Source organism: Mustela nigripes, chromosome 13 (assembly GCF_022355385.1).
Source record: "Mustela nigripes isolate SB6536 chromosome 13, MUSNIG.SB6536, whole genome shotgun sequence".
Taxonomy (NCBI): domain Eukaryota; kingdom Metazoa; phylum Chordata; class Mammalia; order Carnivora; family Mustelidae; genus Mustela; species Mustela nigripes.
The window spans coordinates 110,681,980-110,701,179 of NC_081569.1; the positions used below are offsets into that span (position 1 = coordinate 110,681,980).

Below are 19,200 nucleotides of genomic sequence, written 5' to 3' on the forward strand. Positions count from 1 at the left end.
ACCAAATACATAAAGTGATTAAAGTTGTGTGAAGCATTCTGAGCCAATATTAAGGCTATTAGTCAATGGAGACCACCTATAGGTTATATCATAAAGCAGAGGAATTGGCTTAAACAAACGGGGTGTTCAGTCTGGGATTCCAGAATCTTGGCAGTCCCAAATATAATATAAATTATCCCCATTTTAGGAAAGTGTACATCCCTATAAATGCTAGCATTGATTAAATCAGTACTACAAAGGGCTGTGAGACTATAGTCTCCAAAGAGTAAGTTCTGTACATGGTATTTTGGTAGTTTCTTAACTATTTTATTCACATATGATGGATCCAGTATAGTTTCTTGCAATTAGTTCAGGCAATTGATCAGTCCTTCCAGGCTTAAGTAGTGTTTATAATCCCCACCATAATTCCATAGGCTTTCCAACCTAATCCTGCATTGCTTGTTGATCTTTACCATGTATTTTTCTTGAATCACTGTAAAACAGTCACCTGCATTCCACTCCTTTTGTATGTGCCAATGCTATAGACCTTATATTTACCTTTTTTTAAGTGAAAAAGTAGAGTAAGGAAAATATCCAATATTTTATTTTATTACTTTTTTTATTAACACATAATGTGTTATTTGCTTCAAGGGTACAGATCTGTGAATCATTAGTCTTACACAACTCGCAGCAGTCACCATAGCACATACCTTCCCCAGTGTCCAAAACCCAGCCACCCTGTCCCTCTCCCTGCCCCCCCCCACCCCCCAGCAACCTTCAGTTTGTTTCCCGAGATTAAGTCTCTTATGGTTTGTCTCCCTCCCCGGTCCCATCTTGTTTCATTTTTTCATTCCCTACCCACCATGACCCCTCACCATGCTGGGGATGGAACTAGAGGGTATTATGCTAAGCAAAATAAGTCAATCAGAGAAAGACAATTATCATAAAATGTCCACTATTTTAAATAAAGAATGATAAAACTTAACTAAAATGAATCTTGAACTTAAGTGGGGAATCTACTGCTACCTTTATTTTGAAAGAGAGATAATTGTTCTTTTAGCAAACAAACAAGACTTTTGTTTTGTTTTTGAAATGTTCAAATTTTTATCATGAACACTATAGATTATGTATTTCAGAGAGTAAAGATACAGACTAAACTTGGCTGCCTAATATCTATATAAAGGAATGTTATATTAAAACAAAATAGTTGTGAGATGATGAGCTTTTCTAAAACACACTTTTATAATGAATTTTACAGTGCCAGTTTGACTTCTAAGAAATCTTGAGGGGCATCTGGGTGTCTCAGTCTGTTAAGCGTCTGTCTTCGGCTCAGGTCATGATCTCAGGGTCCTGGGATTGAGCCCCACTTTGGGCCCCTTGCTCAGCAGAGAGCCTGCTTCTTCCTCTCCCTCTGACCCTCCCTTGCTTTTGTTCCCTCTCTGTCAAATAAGTAAATAAAATCTTTAAAAAAAATAATAAAAGTAATTAGAGGGGTGCCTGCGTGGCTCAGTTGGTTGAGTGTCTGACTTTGTTTCAGGTCATGATCTCAGTGTCCTGGGATTCACCTGTGTTGCCCCCACCCCCATTCAGGCTCTGCATTCAGTGGGGAGTCTACTTCTCCCTCTGCCCCTGCCCCCCACTCATGTTTTTTTTCCTCTCTCTCTCAAATAAAATCTTTTTAAAAAAAAAATTAGAAAATAAAATGAAAAATTGCTTTTAAATGTGAATTCTTAAAATATAAATTAGACTAATCTTTGTTAATGACATTTATCTAGCATGTTATATTTACTATGTTTGTTAATTAATAATAATCCTTAAATCTCTCATTAAGTGTCAGGGTATCATTAACATGAATGGATTTAATAAACTGCAGTTTCACTAACCACATTTCAAAAATATTTAGGTAAGGACTTATTTTGAACTTGCCTATGTCTATTTGACTATTATAATACGAACTGAAAATATTAGAATTTCTTTTCTAAGGCAGAATGATAAGGGAAATTTGTTTGCAGCATTCAGTTCTTCCTGAAAGTAAAGTATCATTTTTTTTCTCACTTCCATGATACTCTTCTACCAGTTACCTGATTTTAAGAGAGGTCACTTTGAATTAAGTTGAATTTGACATTTATTCTTTATCAGAGAACTTGGTGAGAGTCATCTGTTTATCCTCCACAGCATTTTCTTCTGTCATTTCTACTCTACAACATTACTGTGGGGTTGATAGTTATTCTGTGTTTCTTAAAGTGTGAGCATAAATCATATTATCTGGGCTAGAAAATGCAAACTTATAACAATGGAAATGAAGCTTATAAATGACCTGACAAACTGGTGATCTGGAATCTAAAACCTTTTCAGTTCAATTGAAATTACTTTTTGACCCCTTTAGATTCTGTTAATTTTTTGGATTTTTTAAAAATTTTAGGAATGATTATTTTTCTTAACTGGGTTAAATAAATGTACACAGAGGTGATCACATGCACATATATATGAAAATGGGAATTTTGATGTGTTATGATTTTAAATGTAGATCTATAATAAAAGCCACATTTTTTTTACTTGGATGTGAGTATGCACAGTTTGAAGATTAAATATACTTATTAATCATTGCTTTGACAGCAGCAGTGTTCAGTTAAAACTCTTGATATTATCATATAATTTATATAATATTCTTTCCAAAGCTGTTAATTCACTTATGGCAGTTATCATGACTATTATTCTGGAAAGGGATTATTTTTCTTTCTTATATGATACGCTATTTTAATGTTACTGAAATTTTTAAAAGTCATAATTCTTTTATGTTCCTTCAAATTTTCCTAGCAGACTATGGTGTGGGTCTGCAGAATAGCTACAAAAGTTACTAAATTATTTATTCTTTTGATAGTTTTCAGTTAACATCTCCAAGATGCCATAGTAAGAAACCAGATAAGAACCTGCTTAATTCTTTGATGACCCAAGAAATTCTCTGGTTAAAAAAAAAAATTGTAGGGTGTCTTTGTGAGACTGTCTCAGTCAGGCTGCCTTCAGCTCAGGTCATGAACTCTGAGGGTCCTGGAGTTGAGCTCCGCGTCAGGCTCCCTGCTTGGTGGGGAACCTGCTTCTCCCTCTCTCTCAAATTAATAACTAAATAAAATATTTTAAAAATAAATAAATAAATAATTGTAGCTTAGTATTTGTGATTATTTTCTCTCAAAGAACTTACTATATTATAGTATATTGAGTTTTCCAAGCACGGTCCTGTGTAAACACTTACTTCGATATGTAGTATTTTATTAAATTTTTTGTAGACCAGTTGTAATTAGCTCAGCAACATACTTCATAAAAAAGAAGGTTAATCATAATATTTATAAAATTTTAGGGTTGTACCATAAAGATGTTCCACAGTGTTTGTGCTGCTCTATAGTAGAACACAGTAGAAATATTAATAGGTAACATTTATTGAGCCTCTACTATTTTGGAGCATTTAGTCCTGAAAATGAATCTTTGTGGTACTATTGTTTTGTTTTGTTTTGTTTTTCTCTTAAAGGCTTTACTTTGAATGTGGTAAATTACTTTGAATATGGAAGAATCTTACAGGTATACATGGAAAAGTAAGACATGATCACAGTTTGTGGTACTGTTATTTTCATGGTACAGGTAAAGAAAATGGGCTTAGGTTATAACACCTTCAGAGTCAAACAGCTAGCAGGACCCTGATCAAGGTTTGTCTTACTCTAAAACCACCATAATACACCTAACCATATGTAGAACTTAAGAAACAGGGCAGAGGACGTTAGGGGAAAGGAGGGAGAACAGAATGGGAAGTCATCAGAGAGGTAGAAAAGACTCTTAATAGGAAACAAACTGAGGGTTGTTGGAGGGGAAGAGAGTGGGGTGGATGGGGTAACTGGGAGATGACCATTAAGGAAGGCACATGATGTAATGAGCACTGGATGTTATACAAAACCAATTTTAAAAAAGGTTACTGTGATATAAAAATAAATAAAACCACCATAGTGCACCTAACCAGCAGTTGAAAAGGCACTGATTTAAATGATTTTTACAGTGATGGTAATGATTAATTCATCTAATTTATCCATCCTTACTAGAATGATCTATATCCCAGAGTAGTTTGGCTTGGGATAAAGGGCATAATAATGTAACAGGTTTTCTTTGGAGGCCTGGAAACTCTTTATACTTAACTTAAAACAGCTGAGGATATTTGGCTCTAGATCACTGACCAATATGGATAACTAAATCAGGGTAACATTGAGTCAGATATTTACAACTCAGGCCACCTCATAGTAAATTTGTTCCTAACAGGTTTTATTTTATTCTGTTAACTAAGAGAAAGGAAGAATAATAAAAGCCTGGGCTCCCAGTTCTGGCTACACTGCTTATTAGCTTTGGAACTTTGAACAAAGTGCTTAACCTCTCTGCACTTCCATTTCCTTGTCTATAAGAATACCTCCTTTTTCATGATTATTGTGAGTTGTAAATGAAATAGTTCTGTTAAATGGTAAACACAGTGCCTTGAAGATAATGGGAGTAACGTATATGATAATAGCTATTATAACTATATTGTCATTTGCATTATTCATGTTAGAACAAACAAGAGTAGGGAATAAATTTTTTTAGAAACTTGTTTTGCAAATTTGAGTCCTTTAGAAATAAGCAGTTTGGTGATGAGCATTCAGACAGACTAATGTGCCCTACTCTTACATGGGAAACATTATAGTCATAGCAATCTGCCAGTTTGTTTAGTTTCAAAGCATTCTATTATGAATATACAAGTACATGTTTCTACTTTCAGATATGTTTGTGTCTGTGCATATATGTGTGTGTGTATGTGTGTGTGTGTGTATCACTATACTTTTTGGGGAGAAGAGAGTATATGCATGCATCTATTAAATCTAGTCTAATTTAGCTTTTAGTGTTTTTGTTTGGTAGAAGTCTTACCTTCATTTCTTAGTTTATTGTCATCATTGAATTGTGAAAGAAAATAATTTTATGTTTCCATAATAATACATTTATTTATTTCAAAGACTAAACTGTTGTTTGCAACATAAAACTAAATTTTTGCTTGAGCTGTTTTTCACCTTGTAAATGAGAAATAACCAAAAACACAATCAGTCATCAGCACTAGTAAACAGAAAACATGATTTCAGAATACGCTGCCCACTCTAATATCAGGCATATAAATAAGAAAATCATCTTTATAAAAAGAAATTGGAGGAAGAGAGGAAAAAAGAAAAGCTAAACTCATTGCGAAAACGCTATTTCCTCCTTTCCATGCATGCTCTCAACAGCATTTCTTTTAAGCATTTTTTAAAAATTGAGGGTATGCCTAAAAGGAGACAAAAAGTGCCCTTTTGGAAATTTATTTTCCAAATGTAATTTTATTTACTTTCTTATTTTTATTTTAAGATTTTATTTATTTATTTGACAGCACAAGCAGAGAAAGTGGCAGGCAGAGGGAGAATGGAGCTTTAGGCTCTCCATTGAGCAGACAGCCAGACAAAATGGGTCTCCATCCAGGACCCTGGGATCATGACCTGAGCTGAAGGCAGATGCTTAGCTAATTGAGCCACCCAAGCTCTCCTAATTTTATTTACTTTAGTATATTCTTAGTTTGGTATGAGTATTTTCTGAAATGTTCTAAATTCTTACTTATACTAGGGAATGGCTGGGGCGGGGTTGTAAGCAAGGGGCTCAAGTTTGGGCCCATGTGATAAGAAGGCCTGACCCACTACCTTGTAGGAAATCTATGTTTAGAAGAATTTGAGGATATATTTCTGGGCCGGACATCCACAGATACTCTGTGGTTTGCAAGGTTTGCAAGTCTTTTTTCAACATTTGTTCTAGGGGTTCCGCTTCACTTAGAAAACTAGTAATTGGTATGGTGCTACCATTTTATTCTACCTTCAAACTTTGCATCTAAAAGATCTGTAATAGCATGATTTGGCAGGCAACCAAGGTCTTGCCATTTCTTAATAAAGCCATTCACTACTTTCTTAATTTGTATCTAGAAGAGATTTCTAATAATAGTTTTACAGGCCGACTTAGTACATAAGCTTTGACAAAAATTCAGTAGTCTGTAAATCCTCTGCCCAGAAGATATTCTCACCGAAGATTCTTGCCCTTTGAGTAAATGAAGAAAATTAGCTGTTGTTTTTGAAAATGTTGGAATGTAGGAATTTCTCAGAAAACAATAGATGTTAACAGTAGAATAACTTGATAATAAGGCCAGGATTTGGACACTTATTTTAACCAAAAAAAACCCCTAAAATAAAATATGCAAATTTTTTTTACAACAACCTATATTTTGAGCATTTTCTTACATTAAAAATATTCATTCTTAATGAAAAACGTGAATTTGGAAAAACAAAGAAACATAGCAAATGTTAGCAATTGCACATTTGAAAAAGGAGTCGGATTTTCCATTTACTCATATTTCAGTTTCACAAGTGCTCTATTTTCACTTCTCACTGATCTTTCACTTCTCACTATAGCTCGGTACAAACAGAGCTTTGTTGTTTCCCCCTCCTTAACCACCTTCTTCTTTTCCCCTTGGCTCTGATAAATAGTGATTTGTTTGTTTGTTAGCTCATTTATTCAAAAAATATTTATGAAGTGTGTCAGAGAATGTGTCAGATGCTAGATATAAAGTAGTGCCCTCACAGATTTGAATGTAGCAGAGAGGAGAAATGGGCTTTTACCTTAAATATGTGGTTATACAAACAACCAAAATCACCATCAGTAGAGGATGGGTTAAATAGATTCTGTTTCTGTAAAATGAATGTTTTGTAGCTCTGTGTGTGTGTGTGTGTGTGTGTGCGCGCGACATTTTTTAAAAATGCCTAAGACACTGCCAACAGTTACTGTCTCTACTGAGGGTCCATGGGTCCTGGACTTGTTATTCGTTGTGTATAATCTTGCACCTTAAAAAAGAAATAAACCTCTATTCATGTAGGTATATTCAAAGAAACTTTAAGTAAATAAAATTTAAGAAAAATTTACAGTACAGTGAATAAACAAATAAGCAATTACGCTTTTGTAAAAAGAAAAAAGAAATCTGGAGGTAAAACCTTCAATTTTTAAAACAATCACTCATTACCTTAATTTGTATGTTTTGTCCAAAATGCCTTCTTTCAACGGGAGTGCTGTTGTCACATTTGAAGTGAGCAGGGACAACTATCAGTCTAGATTGTTCCGTTTTAGGCTGTTGGATGATGAAAGAATGGTCTAATTTACACTTTCTATTTCACTTGTCAAAATAAACTTGGTCACAGATTTCCTTGGAGAATTGAGCCTGAGACCTCTATTTAATGTTGATATTATAGTATCACAGAGCTGAATTTAGATACAGGTTATCCCATGTGATTATTCCTTTAAAACTGATGTGGTTGCTTGACCTTCTACTTCTTCCTGGGTTCCATTTCTAATTTCTGCACATTAGGTAAATGGATAGGTATAATGATAAGCAGTTCATTTGAATAAAATGGTGTTTTCTTTCCATAGAGACAAGGCCTGGCTCTTCCATTTAATTTGAACAGACCCTTGGCAAAGCTTGACATTTGAATAAATGTGATTTTTTGTGTGTGCTTTTGCTAGAGATATTTTAGTAGAAAAAATATTGAGCATCTATGCGTTATTGAGTATAATGCCAATTTTCAGCCAATTTAGCTCATATTTATAAATGGTCCAAATTTATGTTAGTCTTAGTGGTTTTAGTGATAGGGTACCACTATTATAGATTCTCTTTATAGACTGTGTTCTTTTTTTTTCTTTTTTAATTCTTTTTATCTTAGGAGCTCTTGTCCCATATAGCAATGACCAAAGTTTTGGTAGATGATGAATAACTAAGTTGGTTAATCTCTTTTAAATAAAGGACATTCCACTTGATATTTTTATAGCAGTATTCTAATATGCAGTACTGCCTGATGTCAGAAGTTGAGAGTTAAAAAGCATTAATGATGAGCATCTACCCACTTTTTATTTCTTTTTCATTAAGGTATATCTCTGCATTTAATTAAAGCGTATTTGTAATACATGCATGAAGCTCAGAAAATAATGTAATTCCGTGTCCCTGTCGCTCCTTTTGAACAAGTGTTGACATTTTGCTTCAGATTGTTAGAAAAAATACAGATATTACTCCCTTCCTCAATCCCATTTTCATTCTTCCCTTCCCAGAGGTAATCACTATTGACTATTATATATACCTTCTGTCCATACTTTTATTCTTATATTGTGTAAGTATATATATATGAAAGCATGTTGTTTAATGTTTTAAAGATTTATATGAATGTTTCACACTACATATGTATGTATTCTGTGACTTCTTTCATTCAACATTGTGATACTTGTGCAGGATTTTGCATAAGCCATACTTGGAGATATACCCATTACTCTATTGATGAATAGAAAGCATCTTGTGTTGATGTGCCAAAGTCTCTCTAGGGTGATTAGCTGGAAGGACATATGCTGAGTCTTAATATATGGGCATCCTTGACTTTGAAGTAATTTCATGGTTATTTTATAAATGGATTATTCTACTTTTATCTCTCTACCTTTATTATATGTGTCTCCCCTGCCCCTCAGATTTGTCTGTTGAAGCCCTATTCCCCCAGTAGCTCAGAATGTGATTATATTTGGAGTAGGGCTTTTAAAGAGCTTATTAGTTAAAATGAAGCCATTAGGAATGTCCCTAGAACAATCTAACTGGTGTCCTTATAAAAAGAGGATATTTGGATACACAAAAGAGAAATCAGGAAGTCAATCACACAGAATAACATGTGAACACACATGAGTAGGGAGCTTTCTACGAGCCACAGAGAAAGGCCTTAGAAGAAACCAAACCTTGATTTTGTACTTTTAACCTTCATAACTGTGGGAAAACAAGTTTCTATTGTTTAAGCCACCAGTATATGGTATTTTGTTATGGCAGCTCTAGCAAACTAATAGAGTAGTTCCAAATACTGCCCTATGTCCTCACCAGCATTCAGTATCACACTTTTTGGTTATCAGTCTAATAGGTGAGAAATGGTATCTCTGTTGTAATTTGAATATCCTAGTTAGTCAGATTTTAGAGTTGGTCATTTCTGAGGAGTATTATTCAGTCAAGTCCTTTTCTATGAATTGCTAGTTCATATACTTTGCACATTTTCCTATTGGATTATTTTCTTTATATAATCTAGGTAATGATTAGGTATTTTCCATTCTCTTCTGTACATCTATAACTTGCATTTAAACTGTATTGCATAGAAATTCCTATTCAGGACCATCAGATTATCAATCTGATTTATCAAATCATAGTTTAGACTTTTAAAATCTTGGGTTTTGTTTTGTTTTTTTTAAAGATTTTATTTATTAGAGAGAGAGAGAGTGAGTTCTTGTGTGTGCATGAGGGGGTGGGAGTGACAGAGGCAGAGGGAGAGGGAGAAGCTGACTCCCCTCTGAGCAGGGGTTTTCTCAGGTCTGTGGGATCATGACCTGAACCTGAACCGAAGGCAGATGCTTAACCAGTGAGCCACCCAGGTGCTCCTGGACTTTTAAAATCTTATTTACAATAAATCTTTTTTCCCAGGATCTTGAATAATGTAAAATTTCTTCTAAAGTTTTAAAGTTTTAATTGTCAGATTATTTTTCACATTTTCCAAGTAGATATCTCAGTGATCATTTATTGAGTAATTTATCTTTTCCCCAGTAATTTAGAATGATACCTCTGTCATACATACTGGAATCTATTTCTAGGTACTTTATTCTGTTTCATTAGTCTGTTTATCTGATCTTATGCCACACTGTTTTAATGTTTTAATTATTATTTTGCAGAATTATCTGGTCTATTAGAGGCGTTTGGTTTTTCGTATGAATTTTAGCATCACTTTGTCAAATTCAATTAAATTTTTGGTAATTTTTTATTAGAATTGCATCTAAGATCAATTTGGGGAGCAATTAGCTCTTCAGAAAATACATGGGTTTTCCCCCCATACAAATCATGTTATCTTTTGTTAGATTTATTCCTTAGTAATTGATTGTTTTGTATAGTTACTATTTTAAAGGTGATGTTTTTAAAAGATACATTTTGTAATTTGTGCTTATTGTTGTTTAGGAGCATTAGACTAATTTTTTTTTTTTTTTAAGATTCTTTAATTTATTTGACAGAGAAGAGACAGTGAGAGGAAATGCAAGCAGGGGGAGTGGGAGAGGGAATCAGGCTTCCTGCTGAGCAGGGAGCTCAATGCAGGACTTGATTCCATGACCCTGAGATCATGACCTGAGCAGAAGGCAGATGCTTATTGACTGAGACACCCAGGCACCCTAAATAATTTTTATACCTTAATATTGTATCTAGCAATTCCCCTAAACTCTTTTAGTATTTATTAATTTGTAGATTATTTTGGATTTTCTGCATTAAAGGTCATATCATCTGTGAATATCAACAGTTTCTTCCTTTTCTCTACTTGTCTTACATCCTTCTTACTACCTTGGCTAAGACTTGAGTACAGTGGTAGTGAAGGGCAGACATTCCTTCTTTTATTCTTAACTTTAAAAGGTATACTTTTGATTATTTGATCCATGGAATGTGATATTTACTTTGAATTTATGATAGTTACACCTTATCAATTTTCCTTGTTAAGAATTTTATAATGATGGGTATTAAAGACGGCATGTGTTATAATGAGTTCTCAGTGTTATACACAAATAAAGAATCTTGGGACACTACATCAAAAACTAATGATGTACTGTATGGTGACTAACAGAACAACAAAAATGAATTTTATATTGAGAAATTTTTAAAATTTGTCAAATGACTTTTTCCTGTTTCTATTGCACTTGTGATTTTATTTATTTCCTTTAATTTGTTAATGCAATGAATTTACATGAATATCTTTTCTAATCATAAATCAATCTGTTAGTCTTTGATAAAGTATGGGTAGTCATGATGTAATTTTAAATATATTGCTGTATTTGTTAATATATCACTTCAGATTTTGAAAATAAATTTTAAATTGAATTGGCTTTTTGATTTTCATTTTCTTGATCTTTATACTCCTTTTATATCAACCTTCTACTAATCTCAGGAATGGAATTTTAGAGGATCCTCTCTTAATATAATCCATAGAAAACTTCAATTCAAATAATTGTTTTCTGAAGATTTTTTTATAACTCCTATGTAAAAATGTCTAGGGGTGCCTGGGTGGCTCAGTAGGTTAAGCAGCTGCCTTTGGCTCATGTTGTGATTCCAGCATCCTGGGATCAAGTCCTGCATCGGGCTCCATGCTTTGTGGGGAACCTGCTTCTACCTCTGCTTCTGCTCTGTCTCTCATAAATAAATAAATAAATAAATAAAATCTTTAAAAAAAAATAAATGAGGTGCCCCTGGGTGGTTCAGTTGGTTTAGTGGCTGCCTTTGGCTCAAGTCATGATCCCAGGGTCCTGGTTTCAAGCCCTGCATCAAGCTCCCTGCTCAGTGGAGAGAGCCTGCTTCTCCCTCTCCCTCTGCCTACCACTCTGCCTACGTTTCCTGTCTCTCTATCTCTCTGTCAAATAAATAAATAAATTTTTAAAAAAATAATAAATGAATAAATAAAAATGCCTGGACCTAGAGATTTTTTTTTTTAATTCAATAGATTTTTGGCAAGTGATTCAACTTCTGTTTCTTTTTTAATCTATTTGGTAATTTAATTTCTCTGAATACCTGTACCCCTGGGGATAAAAATATATGTTTATAAAAAATAAAAAATTAAAATAAAAAAAAATAATTTCTCTGAATATATTTATAGTATTTTGTGATGAATTTTGACATTCCTAATCTGTGTTTATAATTCTCTTTTCATTCCTAATACTGCTTATTTGTGCCTACGTTCTTTTTCTTAAGATCTTTATTGTTCCAACATTCAAGGCATAATTGTTTTAAGTGTTTAAGAAAGGCAACCTGTTTAAATCAATTATTAAATACATTTCTGACGATGCAAGTTTAATTTTTCTGAGAATGCTCTATAATCATTCTACTTAGGCTACAGATTCACTGTTTTTTTCTTATTCTGACTAGAAAGTAAGAATTTACTGGCCTTCATATTTTTGGATAGATCCACTGAATTCCTTGAAGAGTGAGGCTTATGTTTGGGTATTAGTAGGGCAACTTCATGCTTTAATAAATATTTTTGTCAAATGTTTTATTCAGGAGAATTTTGCAACTTTTGATGTATACAACAAATCTCAGAAAAGCCTAACCTGTAGGCATTATTCCCCCCCCCCCAAGTTTATATTTTTAATTCCAGTTAGTTAACATACAGCGTAATATTAGTTTCAGGAGAATTTAGTGATTCAACACTTAAATACAACACCCATTGCTCCTCATGATTAAGTGCACTTCTTCTTTTTAAAAATTTTATTTATTTTTTTAATTTCTTTTCAGTGTTCCAGAATAAGTGCACTTCTTACACCCCATCACCTACTTCACCCATCCTCCACCCCCCACCCCTCTGGTAAACATCAGTTTGTTCTCTATGTAGTTAAGAGTCTGTTTCTAGGCATTTATAAAGGCACTTTAAATAAGGAATGAGAAATGAGGATCATGGGCAGGAAAATCAGTTTCATATTCAGGATGTCAGCTCTAAGCAGTGAACCAGGACAGCCACACATTCTACCCTTCTTGCATTTCCTAATGACTAAGGATGTTTAACATCTTTTAATGTACTTATTTGCTATTTTTGCATCTTTTTTAGTGAAGTGTCTACTAGAATCTTTTTGTCCATTTTTGTGGGGGATTGTTTTCTGATGATTAGATCCTGGGTATATTCTAGATACAAGTTCTTTAACAGATAGGGGATTTGCAAATATTATCTTCTAAGTCTCTGTTTTGTTTTTTCATCATTTTACTAATGTTTTTCTAAAAGAGTTTTTAATTTCAGCGAAGTCCAATTTATCCATTTTCTTCTTTTACAAATCTTGTGTCATATCTAAGAAAATTTTGCCTAACTGAGGATCACAAAGGTAATTTCTTATTTTCTTACAGAAGTTTGATTGTTGTAAAAGCTATCCTTTTTCAGGTAGATTGCCTTTGTGACTTTGAGAAATCACCTTTACATGTACGTGGAAACCTCTTCCTGGACTCGTCTTCTGTTTCAATAAATCTCGTTGTCTGTCTTTATTTCTAGCAAATGAATGTCTTGATTATTATAGCTTTATGGTAGATCTTAATATCAGATGGTGTAAGTCTCAGTTTTCTTAGTCTTGTTCAGATTTGTTTAGGCTATTTTAGGTTTTTGCATTTTCAATTTTTTCTAAAGAATCAGCTTTTAGTTTCATTGATTTTTCTCTTATTCTTTTCTTATTTCCATTTCATTGATTTCATCTCTGATCTTTATTATTTCCCCTTTTCTACTTAATTCAGGTTTCATTTGCTCTTTTTTCCTAGGTCCTTAAGGTAGAAGCTACAACATATAATTTGTAATAAATCCCATTGGTTGTATTTTTCAGTTTAGGTATTGTTAACTTTCGTTTCCCAAAGTTCAACTTGGATCTTTTTTTATGTTTAGTATTTTTTTTATTATTAACATATAATGTATTATTAGCCCCAGGGGTACAGGTCTGTGAATTGCCAGGTTGACACTTCACAGCACTCACCATAGCACATACCTTCCCCAATGTCCATATAGTATGTTTTTTATATTCTCTTTCTCTCTGCTTAACTATTGAAGAGATGAAATGTCATAACAACTGTTCCTTATCTGCTAGTTTTAACATGTCAGTTTTGCTTGATTGATTTTTCCCCCCTTATTATGGATTATATTTTCCTGTTTCTTTGCATGTCTGTTAACTTTTTGTTGGATTTCAGAGATTATTACCTTTGCCCTGTTGCTTACTAGATATATTTGTGTTTTTCCAAATATTCTTAAGCTTTGTTCTGGGTTAAGTTGAGTTACTTGGTAATAGTTTGATCCTTTGGGATATTCCCTCTAAGAAATGTTAGGCATGATCCAAGTAATGTTTAGTCTGTGGCTAATTCCCCCACCAACTGATACCAGATTCTCTGAACATTATACCCAATGCCCCATGAACTATGAGGTTTTCCAGTTTAACTGGTAAGATCAGGAACTGTTCCCAACTTTGAATGAATGCCAGGCATTGATTTCATTCATTCTTTGAGAGAATTATTTTCTCAGCCTTCAGTAGATTCTTTACGTACATGCACTGATTGTCAAGTAGTACTATGCATATCTCTGGAGTTTTCTCCTTGTTCAGCTCTCTCTTCTGTGGTACTTTGGTCATCCAAACTCTAGCTATCTCGGTTTTTTAGACACAGCTTTATCACTTTAGAACATGTACCCGGTTCCACCTGAATTCTCCTTCTATGTAGTCAGAAATCTCTCAAGGCAGTAAACTGGGGCAGTAGAAGGGCAATCATCATTTATATTCCTTCTCTGGGAGTCACTGCCCTTTGTTGTCTGATTCCAGTATTTTTTCAACTTTCTTGGGATGTGATTAATACATGACATAAAGTTGGGTTGTACAACATGGTTTATACATATCTATATTATGAGATGATTACTACTAAAAGGTTAGTTAACACAACCATCTCAACACATAATTACCATTTTTTTTGTAGTGAGAATAATTGAACGTCTACTGTCTTTGAAATTTTCAAGTATATAATACAGTATTGTTAACCATAGTCACTATGCTGTACATTAAATTCCCCAGAATTTATTCATCTTAGAAAGTTAAATTTATACCTTTTGACCAGTATCTCCCCATTTTCTTCACCCCTCAGGCCTTGGCAATAATAGTCTACTCCCCATTTCTGTGAGTTTCTGATTTTTCTATTTCACATAAAAATAAGACTGTACAGCATTTGTCTTTTTCTGTCAGACTTACAGTTCATTTAACATAATGCCCTCAAGGTTTGTGTGTATTGTTGCAGATGGCAGGATTTCCACCTTTGTTAGGGCTGAATAATATAGCTCTGTGTGTGTGTGTGTGTGTACACTCAATGCCAACATACACACACACACACACACATACAATTTATACCATATATTCTTTATCTATTCAACCTTCAGCAGACAGCTAGGTTTTTCCCATGCCTTGGGTATTATAAATATTGATGCATTAAACATGGAAATGCAGATATTTCTTAGAGATACTGATTTTATTTCCTTTGGATATAGACCCAGTAGGATTACTAGATCATATGATAGTCCTATTTTTAAATTTGTAAGGAATGTCCATACTGTTTTCCATATAGACTGAATCAATTTATATTCTTACCAGCAATGTAAAAGTTTCCTTTTCTCCACATCCTTACTGGCACTTGTTATTTCTTGTCTATTTGATGACAATCATTCCAACAGGTGTGAGGTGGTATCTCATTGTGGTTTTATTTCCATTTTCATAATGATTAGTGATGCTGATTATTTTGCATGTAGCTTTGCAAATGTTAGCCATTTATATATTGACTTTGGAAAAATGTGCATTCGGGCCCTTTACTATTTTTTTAATCAGATGATTTTTTTTTCAGATTTTCGTTTTTGCTACGAAGTTACATGAGTATTTTATAGTTGCTTGGTATTAGCCCTTTATCAGATACATGGTCTCCAAATATTTCCTCCCATTCAATAGATTGCCTTTTCATTCTGTTGATATTTTGATTGCTGTGCAAAAGCCTTTTAATCTGATGTAGTCCCAGTTGTTGGTTTTGCTTTTGTTGCTAATGCTTTTGCTGTTAGGAAAAAAAAATCATTGCTAAGACCAGTGTCAAGTTTTTCCCTATGTTTTCTTCTAGAGTTTTATGGTTTCAGGTCTTTCATTTAAGTTTTTAATCCATTTTGAGTTAAAGTGTATGAGTAGTGGTACGATGGGGGTCCAGTTTTATCCTTTTGCATACGGTTATCCAGTTTTCCTAGCATCATTTCTTGAAGAGAACGATCCTTTCCTTCTTGAGTATTCCTGGCTCCCTTGTTAAATATTAGTTGACTCCATGTGCAAGACCTTATTTCTGAGCTCTTGATTCTGTTTCATTGGTCTGTAAAAAAAAATCTGTGTTTTTTTTTTTAATATCATGCCATACTGCTTTATGTTCTACAGCTTTGTAATAGAGTTTGAAATGAGGAAGTGTGATGCCTCCAACTTTGTTCTTTCTTAATATTGCTTTGTCTATTCAGTGTCTTTTCTGTTGCCATATGAATTTTAGGATTTTTTTTTTATTTCTATGAAAAATATCATTAGAATTATGGCAAGGATTGTGTTGTATCTATAGATAGCTTGGGTAGTATGGATATCTTACAATGTTACTGCTTTAAGAACATGAATATTTTTCTATTTATATCTTCTTTCATCAAAGTCATAGTTTTCAGTGTACAAATCTTTCACCTCCCTTTTTATTCCTAAGTATTTTATTTATTTATTTTTTTGGTGCTATTGTGAATGGACTTTTAAAAATTTCTTTTTCAGATGTTTCATTATTAGTGTATAGAGATGTAATTGATTTTTCTATGTTTCTTTTGTATCCTGCTGCTTTACTGAATTTATTGATTAGTTCTAATAATTTTTTTGGTGAAGTCTTTAGCATTTTTTATATACAAGGTTATATCATCTGCAAACAAAGACAGTCTTACTTTCCTTTCTGATTTGGGTGCTTCTTATTTCTTTTTCTTGCCTGATTGTTCTGGCTGTGAGTTCCAGTACTATGTTTAATAGGAGTCGGGAGAGTGGGCTCTCTTGTGTTTTTCCTGATCTTAAGAGGAGAAGCTTTCAACATTTTAACATTGGGTATGTTAGCTATAGGCTTGTCATATTTGGCCTCTTATGTAGAGGTACATTCCTTTTCATACCCATTTGGTTGAGACATCTTAACATGAAAGAATGTTGAATTTATCAAATACTTCTTCAGTATCGAGATAATCATATGATTATATCTTGTTCTATTAATGTGATGTATCAGATTTAATCACATTATTGAACCATCCTTGTATCCTAGAAATGAATTCCACTTGATCATGGTATATGATCCTCATAATTTGCTGTTTAATTTGGTTTGCTAGTATTTTGTTGAAAATTTTTTCATCTGTATACATCAGGGATATTGGCTTATAGTATCCGTATCTGGCTCTGGTAGCAGGGTAATGCTGGCCTTGCAAAATGAATTTGGAAGTGTTCCCTTCAGTTTTCTGGAACAGTTTGAAAAGGATTGGCATTAACTTTTTTTTTTTTCAATGTTTTTTAGAATTTGGCCTTGAAGCCATTTGGTACTGAACTTTTCTTTCTTGGGAGATTTTTGGTTGCTTGCTCAATCTTCTTACTCATTATTAGTATATTCAGATTTTTTCTTCTTTTTTTAAAAATTTCTTTTCAGCATAACAGAATTCATTGTTTATGCACCACACCCAGTGCTCCATGCAATATGTGCCCTTCATAATACCCACCACCTGGTTCCCCCAACCTCCCACTCCCTGTCCCTGCAAAACCCTCAGATTGTTTTTCAGATTTTTTTATTTCTTGATAGATTGTATGTTTTTAGGAATTTACTCATTTCTCCTAGGTTGTCCAATTCGTTGGCATATAATTATTCCTAATAGTCTCTTAAAATTCTTTGCTTTTCTATGGTACCAGTTGTACTGTCTTCTCTTTCATCTCTGATTGTTTTTAAGGTTTCAGATGTAGTTTATTTCTTCAGTCATGCCGTATTTTAATTGGCCCACAGTACTTTTACTTGTCATCAATTATGAGTTGATTTTAAAACAATTCCATATTATACCAGCTGGGGTGATTACTGATCATTCCTTTGGGTTGAATGTGCCAACAGGAGACAGGTTCCATTCTATTCCAATTTGTGTTGCTGTATATGCCTGTTTGGTAACACAGAAAGTGGCTCTACTAGTTAATACAGCATTGCCACATTTGGTGTGGAAATCAAGTGTCCCTTTCTGGTAGTTCTATCTTGCCATTGTTTGCTGAGTGCTTTGAAATTGGAGACAACTTAGAGACATTTTAGAGCATGTGGGAAACATCATGAAGCAGAAGACAAAATGGAAACTGCAGCTATTGGTTTGCTACAACTTCGTGCTAAGTCCCCTTGCAAAGAGCCCTAAAAAACCTCTAATTTTTTTTTTTGTCTTTTTTTTCTTGGTAAATCTAGCTAAAGGTTTACCAGTTTTGTTTATCTTTTCAAAAAACCAACTTTTAGTTTCATTAAGCTGTCTTATTATTTCCCTCTAATCCATTTCATTTTCTTTTTGCTCGTATTTTTATTTCCTTCCTTCTGCTTATTTGGAATTTGTGTGTTCTTTTTCCATTTCCTTAAAATATAAATTTAGATTGTTTATTCGAATGTCTCATTTCTTAATATAAGTATTTATCACTGTCAACTTCTGTCTTAGATCTGCTTTTCTGTATCCTCTATGTTTTGGTATGTTGGTTTCCCATTTTCATTTATTTCAAGATATTTTTTTAATTTCCTTTTTGATTTTTTTCTTTGGCTCATTTTTTGCTCAGGAGTGTGTCTTTGCTTTGTTTTTATTTCTACATATTTGTGGATTTTCCATTTTTTTCTCCTGTTACCTAGTTCTGGTTCCATACCATTTGGTCAAAAAAGAGACTTGGTCTGATTATAGTCTTTTAAATTTGCTAAGACATTTCTTGTGACCTAAAATATATGATCTGTCCTGGAGAATCTTCCATATCTACTTGAATGTGTATTCTGCTGCTGTTGGTTGGAATGTTCTATATGTGTCTACAAGGTCATTTTTGTCTAAAGTATAGTTCAAATCCAGTATTTCCTTATTAATTTTATGTTTGGATGATCAGTCCATTGTTGGAGGTGGGATCCCCATAATAGTAGTGGAACCTGCTATTATTGTCTGTTTCTTCCTTCAGATCTGATAATAATTGGTTAATATATTTAGGTGCTCTAATGTGAGGTACATACATGTTTAAAATTGATATATATTCTTTGAAGACTGATGTATTTATCATTCTATAATGAACTTCTTTTGTCTTTTGTTACAGTTTTTGACTTAAAGTCTATTTTGTCAGATATAAGAATAGTTACTCCTGCTCTCTTTTGGTTACCATTTTCTTGGAATATCATTTTTCATCCTTTCACTGGAAGCCTATTTAAGTGTTCTTAAAGCTGATGTAACTATTACAAGCATTATATACCCAGATCTTATTTTTTTAGCCGTTCAGCCTTTCTGTTCCTTTTGGGAGAATTTAATCCATTTACAACTTTTTAAATTTTAT

The 19,200-nt window shown here is 33.4% G+C and overlaps 1 protein-coding gene and 1 pseudogene across 2 annotated transcripts in view; one reads left to right on the plus strand and one right to left on the minus strand.

Moving 5' to 3' along the window:
• Window positions 1–19,200, plus strand: part of FUT8 (fucosyltransferase 8) — a 194,694-nt gene that overhangs the window by 76,489 nt on the left and 99,005 nt on the right. The window lies entirely within an intron of this gene.
• Window positions 17,736–17,972, minus strand: LOC131998856 (cytochrome c oxidase subunit 7B, mitochondrial-like; annotated as a pseudogene).